Here is a 6,724-nt window from a genome sequence, read left to right as displayed (position 1 = left end):
TTAAAAATTGTCTAAGTGCCAGCGGAAGCTGTCAAACGAACTGTCCGAGCTACCACGGTGCCCATCCCGGGCAGTGACGGCAAAAGGCCGATGTGTGTTTATGGAAGTCTGAATAATTTCTAAGTGCCAACGGCTCAACCGCCGTAAAGTGTCCGCCTCGGCCGGTTCCCCCGGTCGGCCAGAACGAGTGAAAATTCGGCCTCTTTCCCTGGAGGTCCGGAACATTTTGGCGAATATTTCCTAAGTGCCAACGGCTGCTCCGCCGTAAAGTGTCCGCCTCGGCTGGTTCCCCCGGTCGGCCAGAACAAGTGAAAATTCGGCCTCTTCCCCTGGAGGTCCGGAACATTTTGGCGAATATTTCCTAAGTGCCAACGGCTGCTCCGCCGTAAAGTGTCCGCCTCGGCCGGTTCACCCGGTCGGCCAGAACAAGTGGAAATTCGGCCTCTTCCCCTGGAGGTCAGTTGAAGTTTAACGAATATTTCCTAAGTGCCAACGGCTGCTCCGCCGTAAAGTGTCCGACTCGGCTGGTTCCCGATGTCGGCCAGAACAAGTGAATATTCGGCCTCTTCCCCTGGAGGTCCGGAACATTTTGGCAAATATTTCCTAAGTGCCAACGGCTGCTCCGCCGTAAAGAGTCCGACTCGGCTGGTTCCCGATGTCGGCCAGAACAAGTGAAAATTCGGCCTCTTCCCCTGGAAGTCCGGCCGAGTTCGGCGAATATTTCCTAAGTGCCAACGGCTGTTCCGCCGTAAAGAGTCCGACTCGGCTGGTTCCAGATGTCGGCCAGAACAAGTGAAAATCCGGCCTCTTCCCCTGGAAGTCCGGCCGAGTTAAGGCAAATATTTCCTAAGTGCCAACGGCTGCTCAGCCTTAAAGTGTCCGACTCGGCTGGTTCCCGATGTCGGCCAGAACAAGTGAAAATCCGGCCTCTTCCCCTGGAAGTCCGGCCGAGTTAAGGCGAATATTTCCTAAGTGCCAACGGCTGCTCAGCCTTAAAGGGTCCGACTCGGCTGGTTCCCGATGTCGGCCAGAACAAGTGAAAATCCGGCCTCTTCCCCTGGAAGTCCGGAACATTTTGGCAAATATTTTCTAAGTGCTAACGGCTGTTGCGCCGTAACGTGTCCGACCCGGCTGGTTCTCCCGGTCGGCCCGAACGAGCGAAAATTCGGCCTCTTCCCCTGGAGGTCCGGAACATTTTGGCGAATATTTCCTAAGTGCCAACGGCTGCTCCGCCGTAAAGGGTCCCACTCGGCTGGTTCCCGATGTCGGCCAGAACAAGTGAAAATTCGGCCTCTTCCCCTGGAAGTGCGGCCAAGTTAAGGCAAATATTTCCTAAGTGCCAACGGCTGTTCCGCCGTAAAGGGTACGACTCGGCTGGTTCCCGATGTCGGCCAGAACAAGTGAAAATTCGGCCTCTTCCCCTGGAGGTCAGTTGAAGTTTAACGAATATTTTCTAAGTGCCAACGGCTGCTCCGCCGTAAAGCGTCCGACTCGGCTGGTTCCCGATGTCGGCCAGAACAAGTGAAAATTCGGCCTCTTCCCCTGGAGGTCCGTTCAAGATTAACGAATATTTTCTAAGTGCCAACGGCTGTTCCGCCGTAAAGCGTCCGACTCGGCTGGTTCCCGATGTCGGCCAGAACAAGTGAAAATTCGGCCTCTTCCCCTGGAGGTCAGTTGAAGTTTAACGAATATTTTCTAAGTGCCAACGGCTGCTCCGCCGTAAAGCGTCCGACTCGGCTGGTTCCCGATGTCGGCCAGAACAAGTGAATATTCGGCCTCTTCCCCTGGAAGTCCGGCCGAGTTCGGCGAATATTTCCTAAGTGCCAACGGCTGTTCCGCCGTAAAGAGTCCGACTCGGCTGGTTCCCGATGTCGGCCAGAACAAGTGAAAATCCGGCCTCTTCCCCTGGAAGTCCGGCCGAGTTCGGCGAATATTTCCTAAGTGCCAACGGCTGCTCAGCCTTAAAGTGTCCGACTCGGCTGGTTCCCGATGTCGGGCAGAACAAGTGACAATTCGGCCTCTTCCCCTGGAAGTCCGGCCGAGTTTGGCGAATATTTTCTAAGTGCCAACGGCTGCTCCGCCGTAAATCGTCCGACTCGGCTGGTTCCCGATGTCGGCCAGAAAAAGTGACAATTCGGCCTCTTCCCCTGGAGGTCCTTTGAAGTTTAGCGAATATTTTCTAAGTGCCAACGGCTCTTGCGCCGAAAAGCGTCCGCCTCGGCTGGTTCCCGCGGTCGGCCGTAATAGGCGAAAATTCGGCCTCTTCCCCTGGAGCGACCTCCAAATTTGGGCGAAATTTTTTCTAAGTGCCTAAAGGTACCAGGGGTTTGGGTACCAGGGGTGCATTACCAACTGGTCTTTTGTCAACCCATGTACTTTTTCTAGAGTACATGGGTTGGTCCCCCCACTTAGTGTACTCATCACTTTACCCCCCTTTCGCAAAATATAGTCAGAACGAGCATGGGGGACGCAATTGTTTTCCATGCAAATCAATTGGGCCTGGTCCGAGCGCTGGTAACGGCCGCCAGCAAGCGTCCCCTGCTCGGATAGCAGAACTGAAGAAGGCACGGCACTTCCAGAGAGAGAGAAAATTTTCTAAGTGCCACATTTCTCAAAAATTTTCAAAGTGCCACATCTCTCAAAAAATTTCTAAGTGCCACATCTCTCAAAAAATTTCTAAGTGCCACATCTCTCAAAAACTTTCAAAGTGCCACATCTCTCAAAAACTTTCAAAGTGCCACATCTCTGAAAAACTTTCTAAGTGCCACGTCTCTGAAAAATTTTCTAAGTGCCACAGCACGGCTGTGAAATATTCAAAGTCCTACAGGCATTGGCAGAATGCGCGGACGGCCGTCTGCTCCCGGCGGCCGCCGCGAAGCTACTACCCCCTCCCGGGGACGGCTGTCTGCTCCCGGCAGCCGTCCTTACCCCCCTCCCCCGTTTGCACCGCCTGAAGTTAGACCCGCCTTGGTAGGGCCCCCACCGGCCCCGGCTCGCCGGCGTTGGGTGGACGGTTCCTGCCCACTTGCGGGTCCCGGTCGCTTGGCAACCGACCGGGGAGGACCAGCCGCCTCCTTAAACACAGGCTGGAAGGGAAATCCGGTCAAGCTACGGAGGACCGGCCGCCTCCATAAACTCAGGCCGGAAGGGAAATCCAATCAAGCTACGGAGGACCGGCCGCCTCCTTAAACACAGGCCGGAAGGGAAATCCAATCAAGCTACGGAGGACCGGCCGCCTCCATAAACTCAGGCCGGAAGGGAAATCCGATCAAGTTACGGAGGACCGGTCGCCTCCCTAAACACAGGCCGGGCAAAAATCCACGAATGGCCCGTCAAGGGTAGAAGGTCATCCAAGGAAGGAGGTACCGGCCGCCTCCTTAAACACAGGCCGGGCAAAAATCTGCGAATGGCCCGTCAAGGGTAGTAGGTCATCCAAGAAAGGGGGTACCGGCCGCCTCTATTAACAGGCCGGGCAAAAATCTGCGAATGGGCCCGTCAAGGGTAGTGGGTCATCCAAGGAAGGAGGTACCGGCCGCCTCCTTAAACACAGGCCGGGCAAAAATCTGCGAATGGCCCGTCAAGGGTAGTAGGTCATCCAAGAAAGGGGGTACCGGCCGCCTCTATTAACAGGCCGGGCAAAAATCTGCGAATGGGCCCGTCAAGGGTAGTGGGTCATCCAAGGAAGGAGGTACCGGCCGCCTCCTTAAACACAGGCCGGGCAAAAATCTGCGAATGGCCCGTCAAGGGTAGAAGGTCATCCAAGGAGGGAGGTACCGGCCGCCTCCTTAAACACAGGCCGGGCAAAAATCTGCGAACGGCCCTTTAAGGGTTCTGTCTCATCCAAGAAAGGGGTACCGGCCGCCTCAGAGGCCGGAGCGAAGGGGGCGAAAGGCTGTCGATGGGGAAGGATCGGGGCCACGGCTAATCTAGCGATGCCCGCGTCGGGCGGTCACTCCGACGAATGAGCGGGGCCGAATCCGGCGCGAGGCGGCCTTCAGGCACGTGGTTCGAGACGACCTCACCCGGCTCTAGCCCGGAGGATCGGAGGCAACGGCCGTCTCCTTAAGCTAAGGCCGGACGAAAATCTGCGGATGCGGTCCATCCAAGGCAGACGGAGGTACCGGCCGCCTCGGTAAATAAAGCCCGGGCAAAAATCTGCGAACGGCCCGTCAAGGGTTCTGGCTCATCCAAGAAAGGGGTACCGGCCGCCTCAGAGGCCGGAGCGAAGGGGGCGAAAGGCTGTCGATGGGGAAGGATCGGGGCCACGGCTAATCTAGCGATGCCCGCGTCGGGCGGTCACTCCGACGAATGAGCGGGGCCGAATCCGGCGCGAGGCGGCCTTCAGGCACGTGGTTCGAGACGACCTCACCCGGCTCTAGCCCGGAGGATCGGAGGCAACGGCCGTCTCCTTAAGCTAAGGCCGGACGAAAATCTGCGGATGCGGTCCATCCAAGGCAGACGGAGGTACCGGCCGCCTCGGTAAACAAAGCCCGGGCAAAAATCTGCGAACGGCCCGTCAAGGGTTCTGGCTCATCCAAGAAAGGGGTACCGGCCGCCTCAGAGGCCGGAGCGAAGGGGGCGAAAGGCTGTCGATGGGGAAGGATCGGGGCCACGGCTAATCTAGCGATGCCCGCGTCGGGCGGTCACTCCGACGAATGAGCGGGGCCGAATCCGGTGTAGGCGGCCTTCAGGCACGTGGTTCGAGACGACCTCACCCGGCTCTAGCCCGGAGGATCGGAGGCAACGGCCGTCTCCTTAAGCTAAGGCCGGACGAAAATCTGCGGATGCGGTCCATCCAAGGCAGACGGAGGTACCGGCCGCCTCGGTAAACAGAGGCCGGGCAAAAATCTGCGAACGGCCCGTCAAGGGTTCTGTCTCATCCAAGAAAGGGGTACCGGCCGCCTCAGAGGCCGGAGCGAAGGGGGCGAAAGGCTGTCGATGGGGAAGGATCGGGGCCACGGCTAATCTAGCGATGCCCGCGTCGGGCGGTCACTCCGACGAATGAGCGGGGCCGAATCCGGCGCGAGGCGGCCTTCAGGCACGTGGTTCGAGACGACCTCACCCGGCTCTAGCCCGGAGGATCGGAGGCAACGGCCGTCTCCTTAAGCTAAGGCCGGACGAAAATCTGCGGATGCGGTCCATCCAAGGCAGACGGAGGTACCGGCCGCCTCGGTAAACAGAGGCCGGGCAAAAATCTGCGAATGGTCCGTCAAGGATTCTGTCTCATCCAAGAAAGGGGGTACCGGCCGCCTTACTAACAGGCCGGAGTACAGGGGGCGAAAGGCTGTCGATGGGGAAGGATCGGGGCCACGGCTAATCTAGCGATGCCCGCGTCGGGCGGTCACTCCGACGAATGAGCGGGGCCGAATCCGGCGCGAGGCGGCCTTCAGGCACGTGGTTCGAGACGACCTCACCCGGCTCTAGCCCGGAGCGAAAAACACTCTTATAACCTGACCGACATGCGCCCATGACCCGCCTTGGTAGGGCCCCCACCGGCCCCGGCTACCGCCGGCGTTGGGTGGACGGTTCCTCCCCACTTGCGGGTCGCACTCCAGCGCTACGGCCGCCGCGCGAGCGCGCGCCCCGCGCCGCCCGCGCAGGCCTAGCGCGAACCGTACGGCAGCGAAACCGAGACGCCCCGGCTCAACCTCACCCAGAGGCCATCCACGGAGGCCGAGCGCGCGATCCGACTTGCGGCACGCCACGTGGGCGTCCGCCGGCCGCGCCGGTCGACCGCGAAACCGATTTCTCAAAGACCAAGCCCGAGTCCCAACCTCCGCACATATCCGCACACGCCTTCCCGACCACCGCGAAGCGGGAGGCGTCTATCGTGGCCGCCGGGGCGTATGACCCCTCCGCGTGAGGCGTGCGGGCTCGGGGGGGCCGCAACGACCGAGTCTGACTCGGACGGGGCGCAGCTTCCCTCCCGGTCGCAGCATCAGCGCCGAACGCGCGACGTCACCAGCCCCCCGGAACGGTTCGTCGGGAGCGCGGCAATGGCCCACATCTCACCTCGCCAGCCGGCCGCAGCGGGCCGCGCCGAACCGAGTCTGACTCGGGGTGCGCACAGTCCCGTCTGGGTCACGGAGGCGACGAGCTGTGACCGCCACCGTCGCCCCTACGTCCTTCCGGATCCCCCCAGCGCCGACAAAACTCCGCATCCTGGCCGCATCGCGTGACCGGGCGGGCCGCAACGACCGAGTCTGACTCGGACGGGGCGCAGCTTCCCGCCTCGGGCCATCGCAAAGCGTGCCTCGCGCGGGCAAAGTCGCCGGCGCAGCGCCGCGCCCCTCGACAAGAGCGAGCCTCAGCCGGGCCGCGACGACCGAGTCTGACTCGGACGGAGCGCAGCTTCCCGCCTGGGTTACCGCTAGTCGCCGGGCCGACGGCGCCCATCCCCGGACCCCGCCGTTCCCTCGCGGTTTATCCTAAGCCGCCTGCCTTAGCCCAACCGACGTGCCAACCCCCCCGTTGCCGAGTTCGCTCTTCCCGAGCCGCGTCCCCCCGACAATTCCGTCCGTGACCGTCCCGCCCCGCGGCGATCCGCTCTGCCCCAGCAGCCGGCGAGTCAGCGTCCTACGGGTCTGATCTGGCCGCAGTCCGAGCTCCGGGCAGGCACAGCGGCGTCGCGCGGGCGCGGTCGGCGCTCGGAGGCAGCGTCGGGACCGGACCGGCTCCCCGCGGAGACGCTTACGGAGCGCGGCCCGGCACCTCTCGTTACGGC

Source organism: Syngnathus scovelli, unplaced genomic scaffold (genome assembly GCF_024217435.2).
Source record: "Syngnathus scovelli strain Florida unplaced genomic scaffold, RoL_Ssco_1.2 HiC_scaffold_468, whole genome shotgun sequence".
NCBI classification, from domain to species: Eukaryota; Metazoa; Chordata; class Actinopteri; order Syngnathiformes; family Syngnathidae; genus Syngnathus; species Syngnathus scovelli.
Note: the sequence above shows the minus strand (reverse complement) of the source record.